The sequence below is a fragment of the Rutilus rutilus genome (assembly GCF_951802725.1).
Source record: "Rutilus rutilus genome assembly, chromosome: 23".
NCBI classification, from domain to species: domain Eukaryota; kingdom Metazoa; phylum Chordata; class Actinopteri; order Cypriniformes; family Leuciscidae; genus Rutilus; species Rutilus rutilus.
Window position 1 is genome coordinate 25954830 of NC_140233.1, and position 19561 is coordinate 25974390.

The 19561-nt window shown below is 40.4% G+C and overlaps 1 protein-coding gene across 1 annotated transcript in view; it reads right to left on the bottom strand.

Annotated features, from left to right (window-relative positions):
* Positions 1-19561, bottom strand: part of wwox (WW domain containing oxidoreductase) — a 249186-nt gene that overhangs the window by 204639 nt on the left and 24986 nt on the right. The gene's annotated exons all lie outside the window — the stretch shown is intronic.

Genomic DNA, 19561 nt, shown 5'->3' on the forward strand with positions numbered 1-19561 from the left:
AACACTAAAAATGACAAAGTGGGACAAACTGATGCACATCAAGTGCATTTGGGAAAGGGTCTCTTTTTTCCCCTTGTGGTGTAATCAGGTTGTGTAGCTGATGCCTGTCCACTGCAGAGACTTCTTCTGTCACAAGGTTAGACTTTATAATCATTACTTACAAATTCCTCCCAAAACTGCTGGCTTTGTTTTCCTGCAAAATTAGAAGCTCTTTTACATGCTTAATGAACTTGAGAGGCCTACGCCAGTAACCTGGAATATTTTAGTTTTGTAAATGAGAGGGAGTTGCCTATTCCCCTGGCCCTCTCCTCCGCCTGGCCCATACCAATATCCGAAACGACTTTGGAGATGTTTCCTTCATTAGAATATACTCCTCCTCCCAAGACTCTTTTTGCATTTTGAGCTGTTGCTTTATGATCCTTGTGGGACGCCATTAATGAGAGGAACTCCACGTCTCTCAACTTACTGTGAGGACAGGTCTGCATTTCTCCACTTCTGCTGAAGTCCGGCAGGCTATAACGGAATAATGAGCTGCATTCATCACAGGCATGGCATCCACACACACGCATATGCAGAAATAAGACACACAACACCTTGTTGTCACACTTATTCTCTCTGAAGGAGAATGTCAGTGTTTCTCTGCTCCGAGAAGCAGTTACCTGCTCACTGAAGTCTAAAACTGACACAAAACATAAAAGCAGCAGCAATTTCTATATTACAATGAAAATTTATGATATAAGTATGCACTGTGAGAATGATCTGAATTATAGTATGTCTCCTGGTTAATTGAGAGTAAAGCATTATTCTCAAAGGTCTTCTCAGAATGGTCAAAATAATTTCATCAAAGTCCCCCTGTGGTGAAAATCCAGCTTTTCATGTTGTTTATATGTCTATGTGGTGTTTTTAATATGCTTTAAGACAAACCATGTGTAAATTCATAAGTCGACAGCATTGCTGAGTATTTTCTCCTTAAAACTGCAGTGAACCAAAGACAGTCTCAAAAACACGCTTTGAAATCGCTGGTGTTTCTGACGTCACAAACTACCTTGTAACCAATCAGATCAACGTGTGATCGTCAACCAGTGGATCTCTGAGCTGAGGGAGTGAGTGGGGGCGGGGCTCATTTGCATATTCATAGAACCGCGTATACTAAATGAGGCAAGGGTGTCGAGTTACATTCAAGATATTTTAAGGCATGAATACGTTTTTCTCAAGGATTTTTTTTTTTTAAATATGTCACTTTGCTGATCAAAGATGAGTTTTAAGGGATAAAATGATTGACTACAGGGGGACTTTAACATAATCAAACCCTTTTCTGACAGGTTTCATCAACACTTTCACAGTCAGAGAAAGGCCTTCAATATGTGCTGTAGTGGGTTGAGCAAAGACAGAGTGAATGTGACTGCACATAAAATGGGTAAAATGAAGTTTCCAAAAGGTTCGTGTGCAGCCATTGCGTCTTTGCACTTGCCCGACCACTGCATTTCCCAGAACCGTAGAGGAGATTGGTCAAGGTGATGGTGAAGTACGGTGGAACACATGCTCCCTTTCTGGGTCAAGGTGCAGCAGCTTCCTTAGTTGGTCCCGCATCCCAAACTGGCGGAGATTGAGGGGCATGGCATTGTCCACTTTCCTTTAAAACCGGAACATGGGTTCGACCACTCCTCTCGGTGACAGTACATCTTCCCTGTCCACTCCCTTCCTGGGCCTCCGAGGACAACACTGTGCACCAGGAGGAGAGGCCAATTCGGCAATTTATGGCTGCACCTTATCACACGCTTCCAGAGGTCCATCTTTACAGCCCCTCTCTTCTTTTACATCTGCTCCAGTCCCGGCTGCAGGGTGTAAACTGACGGGACCGGGTGGCACTGATGTGAGGGGAAGCTGTTGTTCAGTGACAGTGGCCATTCATCGCCAGTGGAGAGAACAAATTATGATTTTCAGAGCTTGTGGAAAGCACATTGATTCATGCACATTCTTGAACCTGAATGGGCTTCCATACTTTTGCCCCACAACTTCAGGCTACATTTAGTTTGGGAAGAGGATTTGAAGATAAAGGTTTGTTGATGGTATTGCCAACTCATTGAATCTTAAGGTGCAATAGTTGGTGGAAATCAGCTCCCAATTCAAATAAGATGTCTTCATAAGAGGAAATCCTAAGTGGCTTCTTGAACACCAAGATTTATACTTAGATGGATCTAAACATCACTGAATCTTTATGGGAACTTCTGAGGACGTTTTCCACATCCTTGAGGTCTTTCGAATTCAACAAATGACCACTTTTCTACTACAAACAATTCAGGATATGCATGAAAACGCTCTCAATATAGGAAATTGAATAACGAATGTAGATATTGAAGGTCCCATATTTTCAAAACTGAAATTCCCTGGCTTTTTTTCATGATAACAGAGGTCTAGGAGCGACGAAACTACCATATAAGTTTCAAAACAGTCGATTCACAGACAAATGCACACAGCCTGCATAAAGTGTGATGTCAGAACTACTCAGTCACCGCCTTCAGTCTCCACCCCCACCAATGGTGGGTGACTCAGAAAACAACAGGCCAATCAGAAGAGAGGCTCATGAATATTAAGTAGACGGGCCAAAATCGACCTGTTCTTGGCAGAGCTCCTGAGAAAGGAGCTGTAAAATATATATTGAGATGGTTTTTGGTACTTACACCACAAATATATATTCTTAAGGACATCAAAACCTTAAATAAAACTTCAGAAAGGTGTACAATATGGGACCTTTAATTTATAAATTACAGACATAATAGACGATTGATAGGTTGGTGTAATAGACATTGATATCCATCATATCCCATGACCCCCAGTATCCCAAAAGCTCCTGACTCCAAACCCCCAACATCTTCCTCTATCAATCAAACCTCATCACTGCACTCTCTTCCTCTGAAGAGTTGGCCCAATCTTTCCTCAATGTTTTTTTTTCTTTCCCTGAGACGGGGGGAGAAGGGGAGCGGCCGGCAGCCATCATTAATCAATATGTTGGGCTTTATTTGTGATAATTCATCATGACACAATATTAATGGGCAGCTATGCCCTTCAGAGGTGAGGCTCATGCAAATGCGGAGGGGGAAGCAATTAACTTTCGAGCGACGCGCGGATGATTCTAAATGACAAGGATATGTCAATTACCGCAGCCAATAAAGAGAGACAGAGGCTGCGAGGGCAATCTATCCACTTTACGGCTTCTCCTCAGCCTCTTAAAGGTCTGTCTACACTAAGAGAGAGCAATCTTAAAACAGCATCTGGACAGGGCCTTGAATATGGCAGCTACTAAAAGACAACTTAATGATTTAAAACATTGTTTCCCAGGCTATTTCGGCTAGCCCTGCTGCCCTCGTGGCGTGCCCGTGTCATGCTAGCATAACTTATTTGACTGCAAATGTCTGGAAAGTATTCGATTAACTGCTTTTTTTTCAACACGGTTCACATTTCTTTTGGTCACTTAATTAGAAACTTTTTATTATTATTATTGTAGGCTACATGTAAAAGTTGGGCATGTCTCAAATCAAAACTTTCGCCTCCCAGAATGCACCATAAAAATCAGTGACTTCTCACCACATTCACCTGCCGAAAATGTCAAAACCTGTCAAATGTCATGTCTCCAAAGGGACAGTTTACACACCTTAATGTCGTTCCAAACTTGTATTTTTTGGTTGTTTACATGCCTCACAATTTCTTCTTTTGTGTTAGGTAGAAGAAATAAACAGGTTTAGAACAATATGAGGGTGAGTAAATGATGATCGAATGTTCATAGAGAACTATCCCTGTAGGCCTCTCAAGACATATGGTGTGTCAACATCAAACTTGTTGATAAATTCATGTTAATTAATTGAGTCGTCAGTGTGCCAATGCTTGGATCAAGGCCTCTGCTAGTGCCTGAATTCGTGTTCATGATATACTGACTCACACTTAGGGATCTAGGGAATAGTTTTTATCTTTGCTAATATGCTAATAATTGCTAAACACTGCATGTGACAAACCCGTCTTTAAAAGCAGCGGAACATTTTTAGCACATTAGCACTGAGGTTGATAAAACAGGTGCAAGACTTGGCAGCTGTGCTCACCTCCAGAGAGATTTGTGTGAATCGACCTATGTTAATCAAAACCACCTTTCTATGAACAATTAGTTCACTTCTCTGCACTATGCTAGCCCAGTGTATGAATATGTAATGCTTTAAAATGAGTCATTTTCAGAGTGCAGGACTCCAGCAGAGAATAAACACAAACTATCCATCACAGGCCAAGGAAAAATTAATGAGAGCCAAGCAGACGCACGTCCATTGGCCGCGTAGCTCTTCAGAACCGGAGCCAAGGGGTGAGGACAAATTAGCCTGCTTTATTTCAGGGGCAAGGCACATGGTTTGGCTGGTTAGAGGCAAGGTTTCCCACCACGTATACATATTTGTAAAGTAGAGGAGCATTCATTTACAAGCGTCAAGACTTGTAATGATAGGTTAGAAACGGTTTCACACGGAACTACTGTGAGAACTTACTCGCGTCTGAAAGAGAAACAAAAATTCGACCAAACGTGGAACACATTCCTCATGCATTTACACTGAGATTTTTTGTCAAATTGGCCGGACCAGTAGGCTTTCATAAGTGCACTCCCCTCTCATGGCTCTGTGTATGGCCGTGTAATACAGACGAACCGCAGTAGACTCGGTCTCAGTCCACAGAGCGTAGCAGAGCCTGGCAGCGCTGTAATTTCCCCCCACTAAAAGCTCAACTGCCACCAGGGGACTTGTACAGAACATTACAGGTTAAGCCCTCATTTTGTCTCCAGGTTGCAGGAAGAAAAAAAAAGGGATCAGAGGAAGGAAGAAAAGAAACAAACTTTCCGTTTGCCCTGACCTGTAGCCGGCCGCATACCCATGGTGCACTGGATGGCCCAGAGGTGTCAAGAGTGTTTGGGTGTGTTTTCCTCCAAACGAAAGTGGTTATTGTGTCCAAGGTCTGCAGGGGACGAAAGGCTAATATTGTTTTATGTGAGAGTGAGTGGAAAGGGAAAGCCGGATTACGCTAGTAGGAGTTTAGGCCCCAGAGCTGAGCGATATCAAAGACTATCAGAGAACTGCGGCAGTGTGTAACTGTGGAGGGAAAACCAAGAGTGAAATGAACAGTACTACGGTAATACCATGTGTTATGGATAGATGGCAAAATCATGGTATTTGAGTACCATGGTACAACCTTCAGTGCGGTCGACTGACATGGGATCTCAAGCGTCTAGTCGTGATAGTACGTAATAGTTCGTTTTTGGAGAAATATATACAGTACAGATACATTTAACAGAATAGGCTTTCAGAAGCAATACAGAATATCTTATTCTGTTTGGTGTGTTTTATTGTACTTGTGTAAAAATGTATGTTGTGTATTGTACTTGTGTCAAAGGTATTCTAGTGTACTTGTAAGCTGTCCTTGAAAGGCTCCCACAAATAAAATGTATTATTATTATTATTATTATTTCTTTACCTTAGTATTCTTTGAACAACCATTAAGTATCATGTTTCAAATATCATCTGATACCAACAGTGGATCATGGTGCCACTGCACTTTTTTAAGAGGATTTCAACCCACTTAGGGAATAAAGTACTAAAAATTAGTACTTCTACCTCAACTTATTTTATTTCAGTTAGTTGCCAAGGCAACATTTATAAGTTTAAGTTATATACAGTATATATAGTCTTCATATATAGTGGTTAAAAATATGAAATGGTAAACAATATTATTATAATCATTGATAAATATTTTTTTAATTAAATCACACTTAATTAACACACTATAAATGACAGTCTAAAAAAAATAAAAAAAAATAAACATTTTAAATGATAGCAATAAAAAAGAGAGAAAACCCCATTACTAGTTTCTCTAATTCTCTTCTTTCCCTCAAACAGAGCCTAGCACTTCTTAAATTAATCCTCCTCCTAATCTGGCTGATTCATGAGTCTGTGAAAATACAAGTTGCTTTAAATCTTCGAGCCCGGCTACACGCCACTGTAATGATAGCTGGATTATCTTGTAAGATGGGTGATGTATTGAGCTTTTTACTCATTCCTGTGGCCCTATGTTTACAATCTGCTAAATATGTATGCGAGTGGCTTGAGCAAATGAAGCCGTAAAGCTCAGACCCAGAGTATATTACAAACACAAGCGTTCATGCTGTTGGGTGATTGCTCTGCCAGAGACCCAGGCTTACATTTTCACCTGCGTCTTCTCTATCAATCTCTGTCTTTTTATTCTATATCTGTTGTGCCGTAAATCACTGTTCTGAACAAGCACACATCTGTTAATAGAGTAAAAATAATTCATTAATATACTTAAAGGCCTCATTAATTATGCCTTTTTATTTCATTCTTGATCTTATTGGTTCTGATGCTAGTATTCATTCACATAATTAAACACCTTACTTAACCATGGCTAAAAGGCTACTGATTCACAACTATATAATAAAATTACATATATAAAAAAAAAATAACAATTATTACAATACAATAAACTGAACACCAAAAATTGTAACTAAATATGCATCATATGTAATATATATATAATTTATGTAAATACATCAAATATATGTAAACATTTTTTTTTTTACATATATACTATATATATATCAAACTTGCGATGATGTTTCACGGTTGAAGAGCAGCTTTAAGATAAATGTATTGAGACATGGAATCAGTCTTGATTCAGTGCTCTAGATCCATTCAACGTTGTATTTCTAATTAAATAAAGAGGACACGTCATTTAATTGAGTAATATGAACTTTTCATGGTAATTATTTGCCTAACTCTTTTAATTAATCCCATTGGCACCTAACAGATGAAGGGTTTAGCAGCAAGTTAATAAAGCAAGGTAAAAAGCAGTGAACTCTTTAACCTTCATCCACTGGCAGTCATTAGAAGAGGACGACAGCACTGCATTCACTGACTCTAGTGCACACTGACTCTATAGTGCACACTGACTCTAGTGCACACTGACTCTAGTGCACACTGACTCTATAGTGCACACTGACTCTAGTGCACACTGACTCTATAGTGCACACTGACTCTAGTGCACACTGACTCTAGTGCACTGACTCTAGTGCACACTGACTCTAGTGCACACTGACTCTAGTGCACACTGACTCTAGTGCACACTGACTCTAGTGCACACTGACTCTAGTGCACACTGACTCTATAGTGCACACTGACTCTAGTGCACTGACTCTAGTGCACACTGACTCTAGTGCACACTGACTCTAGTGCACACTGACTCTAGTGCACACTGACTCTAGTGCACACTGACTCTAGTGCACACTGACTCTATAGTGCACACTGACTCTAGTGCACACTGACTCTATAGTGCACACTGACTCTAGTGCACACTGACTCTAGTGCACTGACTCTAGTGCACAGTGACTCTAGTGCACACTGACTCTAGTGCACACTGACTCTAGTGCACTGACTCTAGTGCACTGACTCTAGTGCACACTGACTCTAGTGCACACTGACTCTAGTGCACACTGACTCTATAGTGCACACTGACTCTATAGTGCACACTGACTCTATAGTGCACACTGACTCTAGTGCACTGACTCTAGTGCACTGACTCTAGTGCACACTGACTCTAGTGCACACTGACTCTAGTGCACACTGACTCTATAGTGCACACTGACTCTATAGTGCACACTGACTCTAGTGCACACTGACTCTATAGTGCACACTGACTCTAGTGCACACTGACTCTATAAGTGCACACTGACTCTAGTGCACACTGACTCTATAGTGCACACTGACTCTAGTGCACTGACTCTAGTGCACACTGACTCTAGTGCACACTGACTCTAGTGCACACTGACTCTATAGTGCACACTGACTCTAGTGCACACTGACTCTATAGTGCACACTGACTCTAGTGCACACTGACTCTAGTGCACACTGACTCTAGTGCACACTGACTCTATAGTGCACACTGACTCTAGTGCACACTGACTCTAGTGCACACTGACTCTATAGTGCACACTGACTCTAGTGCACACTGACTCTAGTGCACACCGAATTTCAAGAATGCTGTAAATGCAAGAAAGTTAAATTGTACCTAAAGTATTCTTGCAAGTGTTCCACTTTAGCACAATAACATATACTTAAGTTTATCTTTAGGTGAACTTCAGCACTATTTCTCGATAAAGTGCATTAAGTACAAAATTACTTGTTCCAATTTAGCAGACTTTAAGTATATCAATTTAGAGTTGCAGGGTATTTATATTAAGTACATAAATATGTAAACATATTTGTAGTATACTATACTTGCCATAAAATAAACATATTTCAAATACACTTTGGTATATTTATTCTTCACTAGGGTTTGCAACATTAAAAATGTCTTTACATTCACTTTTGATCAATTTAATGCGTCCTTGTTGAATAAAAGTATTATTTATTTAAATCCATCTTACCCCAAACTTTTAAATGAAATGTATCACGTTTTCCACAAAAAATTATAAAGCAGCACAACTGTTTTCATCATTGATAATGATCATAAATGTTTCTTGATCCTCAAATCATCATATGATAATGATTTGTGAAGGATCATGTGACACTGAAGACTGGAGTAATGATGCTGGAAATGCAGCTTTGATCACAGGAATAAATTACACTTTACTATATATCCACATAGAAAACATCTGTTTTAAACTGTAATAATATTTTACAGTCTTTTTGATCAAATAAATGCAGTATCGGTGAGCAGAAGAGACTTCTTCTTTTTTTTTTTACTTTAAAAATTCATAATTATTTCAAACTCCTGACTGCCAGTATATACTATATCTATAGGTTTAATGGAGTTGATAGGAAAATGATGTTGCTTTTTTATCAGTCTGTATTAGAAAGTGTGATTAGATATGGTCTGTCCACTTGGTACGGTGATCCTTCTGTAAAATCTAAATCAAAGATACGAAAATGAAAATGATTGGACTGAAAGACTATCCCAGTATTCAGACTCTGTATGAGCAATGCACACTAAATGAGGCTTTTAAACAGCGCTCTTATGAACTCTTCCCGTCTGGAAGAAGGGACAGAACTCTCCGTTATAAACAGAACAGGTTCGTTAGTAAAGTGAACATGAATTAGTAAAGTCTATTTATTTTTGTATGTGTATGAATTTTGAATGAATGTAATTTTTTAATGTATCAGGTTTTGGCGAAATGCTGGCTATGGAGTCCATTACAAATTTCCCTATCAGGGACAATAAAGTATATTTCACATTCCTATCTCCTGTATTCTCCCAAAAGCAGAAGCACTGGCACACACAACAGGTTCAAGGAGCCCTTCTGGAGAGAGCAGCGTGCCCTTCCGGCCCCAGGGTGCCCAGCAATACTCCCGGTCAGCACTACAGACACGTCAGGTCCTCTTTAAATCCGCCAGCCTTCACCCGTGATCAAGGCCAGCGTCCCGAACCCCGCACATCAACATGACACGGACGTTCACATACACACGCTCCCAGGCTCTCCGAAACCAACACGCTCTCGTCTCGAGCAGGTCGAGGAAAAAACAGGCTTAGAAAAACACGAGTGCATGATCCTGCTCGGGTGATCCTCCTCTTGCCGAGGATTAGCTGTTGTTGTTTTGCACGTTCCACTTAAGCGAGGTGCATGAGTTTGACCTCAATTATATTCTGCTCAATATCTGAGATCAGGAGACTCGCGTTACATCATCAAAGGTTAAACGAAAGACTAAAAGACTAAACTACAAGATCTCGCAATAACTTGGAAACACAAAGTAAACATAATTAGCCTCAGTCTTTGTGCAGCTAATTCTGCTGATACAAATACTCTTTATTTTTGGTCCATCTGTTTTCCGCATGTTGTTTTCGGTTTTAATCACTTCAAAGCCATGATATTTACTTTCCTTGTCTCTTCACCCAAAAAAACAGATTAAATACTGATTTATGTTTTTTTTTTTTTTTTTCAAACAATTTAGTTTTTTTCTCCTGCGCCTCAAATATAGATATATATGGTTTATGGCAGTGTCTTAGTTTCCCAAGCTTCTTATAGTTTTACTTAAACTACAGTCAAGCAACACTTTTGAAAATCTAATTAGCTACACTATAATTACATTGAAGCTTTTTAATAGATTTTCCCCAATAAATGCAGTAAAAGTGAGTATCTCATCTACTGTAGTGTGACAACATTAACCTTTTAAATCGCGATGAAACTGAAGTCACAATAGATGTTTTACTTTTGTACTGTGATGGACATTATCGGAAAAAGAAAAACATTTTGGGCGGGGCTTATTTCCATCAGTCGGTGTTGATTGGATGGTGTCAGTTCTGAATGCGAGCTCTGCTGTCAATCATAAGAAAGGGGGCGGGTTTAACCGGACTCAGTGATTGGAGAAGTACGGCATGTGTCACCAGAGGATCGAGTTATGACACTTCAAAAATTAAAACTACGAGGTGAAAACCAAACGAAACATGCATGGATAGATTGTTCACAATAAAATCAATAATGCTAACAGAAAAAATAAAGGGTACATTTTCATTTCATGAAAACGACTTTAAAAGGGGGATGTTCAGACCGATAACGATCTGGGCATCAATGACCGTACACCATTTTTCAATAATAGCTGGCAATTTCATACAACATGAGTGACAGCAACCATTAATGAGTTCAACATTAAGTGATCAGCCACCAGACACAGTTCATTATTTACTGCAGTCGAGTAGGACCGCCTACTTTATTCGTCAATCTACAATCACAGTTTAGAAGTTCAATAAAAAAGCTTAAAGAGGCCATATTATGCCCTCACGAAGTCTTGATGTTGTTTTTGGCTCTACTAGAACAGGTTTTCCTGCTTGAATGTTGATTATTTTCCTCATATTCTCCATTGTTGCGGCTCCTCTCTTCCCAGTCTGTCAGTAACGCTCTGTTTACTTCCTGTCTCCATGAAGCCCCTCCTTCTGAAAAGCACACTGTGCTCTGATTGGTCGGCTGGAGCAGTGTGTTGTGATTGGTCGAGTGTGTTTGGGAAATGTCCCGCTCCTTACCATAACCACCACTTTAACACACTACTGACCAACTCAACCAGGCCCCGCCCCTTTATTCTGCGTATTAATTATTATAATGAGGAATATTGTAATGTGCTTGTTCCCGGGAGAAACTCAAGACTACAATGGAGGCGTTTCAGGAGTTCAGAAACACTGACACTGACATAGAGAAGAAAAACTGGAGCTTTCCAGAGCTTTTTCATGCTCAAACAGCAAGATTTACTCACTAACACTAGAAAACACCTTAATTTATAAAACTAGATCAAAATCATAGTGCTTAACAGCAACTAAAATAAAATAATTTGATTCGTACAATATTTTGATTTTTTTTTCCGGGAAAAGGGGTCGTTTACATGAACCGTCTGACTGAACAGATTCACTAAAACAAATGCTACAAATGAGGGAAAACATTTGATTTAAAAACGCAGTAAAGTTAGTAGAATAATTACTTTAGTTAGTTACCTCCCCCAACTCTGTGGTTTATTCAGCACTAGAGCTAAATAAAGAGCACAGCATGACAGGAGTGGACTGCATTTACTGAGGAACGCCTGAAGACCATGAAGTCTAAACACGGTCAGTTATCTAATTACAAAGACCTGTCTATCCGCCACAATGTTAATTCGCTTTTTAGGCATTACAAGGTTGAGCTTTCCTCCCATCAACCCTCAGTGGAGAGGAGGGCCTGGCCTAATTGGTTCCAGAGCTCACCCTAACAACACAACGCTTCTTCAACCCACACGCAGCGTGTTAATTTTCATCTTGATTGTAAATACTGTTTCACGGAAACAATGAACACATGCTAACACGAAGCTAGGTCGGCAATTAACATGATTACAAAGTACCTCATTACCATTTTGACACAAGGAGGAAAAAAAAGTGTGGCTACTGGCTAATGCTCTTAAATGGGAAAAAATGTTTAAGTTATTCTGCTGGACATTAGACAGGCCTTGATCTGAAAACAATCCCTCCAGGGGCTCTATTAAACATCCCTCCCGAGGTCATGAATCAAAGATCAGCAGAATTGTATAGACAATCAAGAAAATTAAGCATGGGCACAACATTGTCAAGTGCTCTACTATATGCTAATACTACTTTTATCATTAGCCATCGATATGTCGATTTAAAGCAAAATCACTATGTTTTAAAGGGTTAGTTCACCCAAAAATGAAAAAAAAGTCATCATTTACTCACCCTCGTGTCGTTTCAAACCCATAAGTCTTTCATTATCTTCGAAGCACAAATGAAGATATTTTAATCATATTTTTAGCTTTCTGTCCCTCCATTGAGTGTCCAAACAACTACCAATTTGTCGCTTCAAAAAGTTCATAAAGTGATTGTAAAACAAATCCATATGAATTGAGAGGTTTTCCAAATTTTCTGAAGAGACTTGATCGCTTTATATGATGAAGAAATTTAATTTAGGCTTTTATTCACATATAAACATTGTTCAGTGACCATAAACAGGAGCTCTTGCTAGACTCATGAGAATGAACCTCATTGGCTCTCGCTGAAGCTCAAACGTGCTGCGTAACACTAGAATGAACCTCATTGGTTCTCGCAGAAGCTCAAACGTGCTGCGTAACACTAGAATGAACCTCATTGGTTCTCGCAGAAGCTCAAACGTGCTGCGTAACACGAGAATGAACCTCATTGGCTCTCGCTGAAGCTCAAACGAGCTGCGTAACACGAGAATGAACCTCATTGGTTCTCGCTGAAGCTCAAACGTGCTGCGTAACACGAGAATGAACCTCATTGGTTCTCGCAGAAGCTCAAACGTGCTGCGTAACACGAGAATGAACCTCATTGGCTCTCGCTGAAGCTCAAACGAGCTGCGTAACACGAGAATGAACCTCATTGGTTCTCGCTGAAGCTCAAACGTGCTGCGTAACACGAGAATGAACCTCATTGGCTCTCGCTGAAGCTCAAACGAGCTGCGTAACACGAGAATGAACCTCATTGGTTCTCGCTGAAGCTCAAACGTGCTGCGTAACACGAGAATGAACCTCATTGGCTCTCGCTGAAGCTCAAACGTGCTGCGTAACACGAGAATGAACCTCATTGGTTCTCGCTGAAGCTCAAACGTGCTGCGTAACACGAGAATGAACCTCATTGGTTCTCGCTGAAGCTCAAACGTGCTGCGTAACACGAGAATGAACCTCATTGGCTCTCGCTGAAGCTCAAACGTGCTGCGTAACACGAGAATGAACCTCATTGGTTCTCGCTGAAGCTCAAACGTGCTGCGTAACACTAGAATGAACCTCATTGGTTCTCGCTGAAGCTCAAACGTGCTGCGTAACACGAGAATGAACCTCATTGGCTCTCGCTGAAGCTCAAACGAGCTGCGTAACACGAGAATGAACCTCATTGGTTCTCGCTGAAGCTCAAACGTGCTGCGTAACACGAGAATGAACCTCATTGGTTCTCGCTGAAGCTCAAGCGTGCTGCGTAACACGAGAATGAACCTCATTGGTTCTCGCTGAAGCTCAAACGTGCTGCGTAACACAAGAATGAACCTCATTGGCTCTCGCTGAAGCTCAAATGTGCTGCGTAACACGAGAATGAACCTCAATGGTTCTCGCTGAAGCTCAAACGTGCTGCGTAACACGAGAATGAACCTCATTGGTTCTCGCTGAAGCTCAAACTAGCTGCGTAACACGAGAATGAACCTCATTGGCTCTCGCAGAAGCTCAAACGTGCTGCGTAACACGAGAATGAACCTCATTGGTTCTCGCTGAAGCTCAAACGTGCTGCGTAACACGAGAATGAACCTCATTGGTTCTCGCTGAAGCTCAAACGTGCTGCGTAACACAAGAATGAACCTCATTGGCTCTCGCTGAAGCTCAAATGTGCTGCGTAACACGAGAATGAACCTCAATGGTTCTCGCTGAAGCTCAAACGTGCTGCGTAACACGAGAATGAACCTCATTGGTTCTCGCAGAAGCTCAAACGTGCTGCGTAACACGAGAATGAACCTCATTGGTTCTCGCTGAAGCTCAAACGTGCTGCGTAACACGAGAATGAACCTCATTGGTTCTCGCTGAAGCTCAAACGTGCTGCGTAACACAAGAATGAACCTCATTGGCTCTCGCTGAAGCTCAAATGTGCTGCGTAACACGAGAATGAACCTCAATGGTTCTCGCTGAAGCTCAAACGTGCTGCGTAACACGAGAATGAACCTCAATGGTTCTCGCAGAAGCTCAAACGTGCTGCGTAACACGAGAATGAACCTCATTGGCTCTCGCTGAAGCTCAAACGTGCTGCGTAACACAAGAATGAACCTCATTGGCTCTCGCTGAAGCTCAAATGTGCTGCGTAACACGAGAATGAACCTCATTGGTTCTCGCTGAAGCTCAAACGTGCTGCGTAACACGAGAATGAACCTCATTGGTTCTCGCTGAAGCTCAAACGAGCTGCGTAACACGAGAATGAACCTCATTGGTTCTCGCTGAAGCTCAAACGAGCTGCGTAACACGAGAATGAACCTCATTGGTTCTCGCTGAAGCTCAAACGTGCTGCGTAACACGAGAATGAACCTCATTGGTTCTCGCTGAAGCTCAAACGAGCTGCGTAACACGAGAATGAACCTCATTGGTTCTCGCTGAAGCTCAACCGTGCTGCGTAACACGAGAATGAACCTCATTGGTTCTCGCTGAAGCTCAAACGTGCTGCGTAACACGAGAATGAACCTCATTGGTTCTCGCTGAAGCTCAAACGTGCTGCGTAACACGAGAATGAACCTCATTGGTTCTCGCTGAAGCTCAAACGTGCTGCGTAACACGAGAATGAACCTCATTGGTTCTCGCTGAAGCTCAAACGTGATGCGTAACACGAGAATGAACCTCATTGGTTCTCGCTGAAGCTCAAACGTGCTGCGTAACACGAGAATGAACCTCATTGGTTCTCGCAGAAGCTCAAACGTGCTGCGTAACACGAGAATGAACCTCATTGGTTCTCGCTGAAGCTCAAACGTGCTGCGTAACACGAGAATGAACCTCATTGGTTCTCGCTGAAGCTCAAACGAGCTGCGTAACACGAGAATGAACCTCATTGGTTCTCGCTGAAGCTCAAACGTGCTGCGTAACACGAGAATGAACCTCATTGGTTCTCGCTGAAGCTCAAACGTGCTGCGTAACACGAGAATGAACCTCATTGGTTCTCGCTGAAGCTCAAACGAGCTGAGTAACACGAGAATGAACCTCATTGGTTCTCGCTGAAGCTCAAACGTGCCGCGTAACACGAGAATGAACCTCATTGGTTCTCGCTGAAGCTCAAACGTGATGCGTAACACGAGAATGAACCTAAGATGAAAATATCTTCATTTGTGTTTCGAAGATGAACAAAAGTCTTACAGGTTTGGAACAACAGGGCGAGAAAATGAAGACAGTATTTTCATTTTTGAGTGAACTAACCCTTTAAGGTAAAAAAAAATAAAAAATCTAACAATAAAACTAACTAGGGGTCTGATAGATGCACATTCTTAAAGGAGTAGTTCACTTTAAAATGAAAATTAGCCCATGATTTACTCACCCTCAAGTCATCCTAGGTGTGTATGACACTCTTCTTTCAGACGAACACAATCAGAGTTATATTAATAAATGCCCTGGCTCTTCCAAGCTTTATAATGGCAGTGAATTGCAACCAACAGATTGAAGCTCATAAAAGTGTATCTGTCCATCATAAGTGCTCCGGGGGGTTAATAAAGGCCTTCTGAAGCGAAGCGATGAGTTTGTGTGAGAAAAATATTCATATTTAAAACTTTATAAAGTAAAATAACTAGCTTCCGGCCAAACGAACATACGGATTCGACTAAAGTATAAAGCGCAACTTTTGCGAGTAATGCGACGCACTGCTGATATTTACGCTACGCTACTTCTGACGTCACATGTTGAGCTTTAGGCGTAAGTAGAGACTGCGTATGTTCATTTGGCCGGAAGCTAGAATTTTACTTTGTAACGTGTTAAATATTAATATTTTTCTAATACAAACTCATCATTTTGCTTCAGAAGGCATTCATTATCCCCCCGGAGCCGTGTGGAGTTCGTTTATGATGGATAGATGCACTTTTTTGAGCTTCAATCTGTTGTCATTTATTAATATAACTCTGATTGTATTCGTCTGAAAGAAGAATGTCATAAACACCTAGGATGGCTTGAAAATCACGGGCTAATTTTCATTTTAAAGTGAACTACTCCTTTACGAATGAAAAGTGATATGTTCTTCTTCTTTTCTAACTTCAGCAAAGTTAAAAAATAATTTGTATCCCCAAAACATTTCTTAAGATTGTTCTAAAGACAAAACTTAAGAAAGATTTGACTTCCTGAGTCGTGACGAGTCAAATAGGCATCTTTAATTTTATAATTACGACATAATTATAAATAAGGCAGCATTCAGCACATAATGTTTGAAAGCGCCCAATCACAGGACAATTCACTATAGAGAGAGTGCAAATAGACACAAGTCAAGCCAGTCGTGACAAAAATACTGTGCGTGCTTATTGCCATCATTATGGTAATCTGCACTGTAAAAAGACGGCCTTTGAGGTGTTTCGAGTGGACCCGCAATTCTTTGGCAAGAACCGCTGTATAATCAGGTGTAACACCACAGTAATTTTCTTCTTAAGATTTTTACAAAAATGTTTTTAAGAAAATATCTTCATTTTTCAAGAAATGCACGTGTTCAAAAGACATTTTGTAAATTGCAAAGAAAAAATAAATAGATTTTAAACAAGAACCACTCATTATTTTAGACTTAAGGTAATTGTCTAAATCTAAATGTAGTTTTCACATAAACTAAACTTGGCTTCAGAAGACGCCGCCTGATGAATGAAAAGCTCACACTGAGTCCCCAGGACTGCACGGCCCAGCAGGGCTGTTTTCTGAGCTCCAGTGCACATCTGCGGTTTAATTCTGTTGTGTCTTTACTGTGGCCCATCGCGCACTATAAAAGCCCACACGCTCAACCCCATAAACACCACCAATGTGTTTCACATAACATAAACACTCACCCTTCCTTAAATGTCCACGGTTGTATGAGTCTAAACTCACACTGGCTGACGAACAAACACAAGCTTATTATTGTAGAGAGATGTAGATGTGAAAGTACAGGACTGAGTTGAGTTAGTTTCCTCCTGACAGATGTGTCTTTATCACCAGCGCTCCACAATCAGAGGTGACGAGGCCTGAGAACAGTGGCCCTCGCTTCCCCCCCGACCTCACAGCTCTCTTCGACCTTCAAGCGATGCTTGGATGACCCTCAGCATAAGCCCGAGGATCTGGGAAGCGGAGATGGATGGGTTCCCGGCCGCGGGGTTAAAGCAGACGAGTGTGTGTGTGTGTGTGTGCTGATTCAGCGTGACTCCACGCTTTTTTTGCTGCTCTGATTACTGAGGATGGAAAGATGAAGGCATTTACGGTGTAATTAGTAAGCTTGTTCACACGAACAGAGAGATCTGCAGAACAACCCTCTATAAATAAACCATTGTTTCTCTCAGGACAATCAGCAATGTTTCAGCGCAGGAAATGACATCAGCAGACAGAGCTGCGCTTCACAAGGGGACGATGTCACAACACTTGCAGAAACAGTACATAAATTGCATTGACTATAATAAATTAATAGCAATAAATGGCATTCGCAAGTGAATTCTAGATTGACAAACATTTATATAAAGTATTATATTTAATGCATGGATGTCTATTTATTTAAATGATGGACTGAGTTACAGCAAGAGATTAAAAAACTAAATGAAATCCCTCTGAAAGGGATAGTTCACCCAAAAATAATAAAAATAATAACTAGCAATAACTAGCTTCTGGCCAAGTTGCGCTTTAGGCGTAAGTGGATTCCATATGTTCGTTTGGCCAGAAGCTAGTTAATTTACTTTATAAAGTATTAAATATGGATATTTTTCTTACACAAATGCATTTCTTCGCTTCAGAAGGGCTTTTATCATGGATGCACTTTAATGATGGATAGATTTATCATGGATAGATGCACTTTAATGATGGATAGATGCTCTTTTATCATGGATGGATGCACTTTAATGATGGATAGATGCTCTTTTATCATGGATAGATGCACTTTAATGATGGATAGACGCTCTTATCACGGATAGATGCACTTTAATGATGGATAGACGCTCTTTTATCACGGATAGATGCACTTTAATGATGGATAGACGCTCTTTTATCATGGATGGATGCACTTTAATGATGGATAGATGCTCTTTTATCACGGATAGATGCACTTTAATGATGGATAGACGCTCTTTTATCATGGATGGATGCACTTTAATGATGGATAGATGCTCTTTTATCATGGATGGATGCACTTTAATGATGGATAGATGCACTTTTATGATGGATAGATGCACTTTAATGATGGATAGATGCTCTTTTATCATGGATGGATGCACTTTAATGATGGATAGATGCTCTTTTATCATGGATGGATGCACTTTAATGATGGATAGATGCTCTTTTATCACGGATAGATGCACTTTAATGATGGATAGACGCTCTTTTATCATGGATGGATGCACTTTAATGATGGATAGATGCTCTTTTATCATGGATGGATGCACTTTAATGATGGATAGATGCACTTTTATGATGGATGGATGCACTTTAATGATGGATAGATGCTCTTTTATCATGGATGGATGCACTTTAATGATGGATAGATGCTCTTTTATCATGGATGGATGCACTTTAATGATGGATAGATGCTCTTTTATCATGGATAGATGCACTTTAATGATGGATAGATTTATCATGGATAGATGCACTTTTATGATGATAGATGCACTTTAATGATGGATAGATGCTCTTTTATCTTGGATGGATGCACTTTAATGATGGATAGATTTATCACGGATAGATGCACTTTAATGATGGATAGATGCTCTTTTATCATGGATGGATGCACTTTAATGATGGATAGATGCTCTTTTATGATGGATAGATTTATCACGGATAGATGCACTTTAATGATGGATAGATGCTCTTTTATCATGGATGGATGCACTTTAATGATGGATAGACGCTCTTTTATCATGGATGGATGCACTTTAATGATGGATAGATGCTCTTTTATCATGGATGGATGCACTTTAATGATGGATAGATGCTCTTTTATCATGGATGGATGCACTTTAATGATGGATAGATGCTCTTTTATGATGGATAGATGCACTTTAATAATGGATAGATGCACTTTTATGATGGATAGATGCACTTTAATGATGGATAGATGCTCTTTTATGATGGATAGATGCACTTTAATGATGGATAGATGCTCTTTTATGATGGATAGATGCTCTTTTATGATGGAAAGATGCACTTTTATGATGGATAGATGCACTTTAATGATGGATAGATGCACTTTTATGATGGATAGATGCACTTTAATGATGGATAGATGCTCTTTTATGATGGATAGATGCTCTTTTATGATGGAAAGATGCACTTTTATGATGGATAGATGCACTTTAATGATGGATAGATGCTCTTTTATG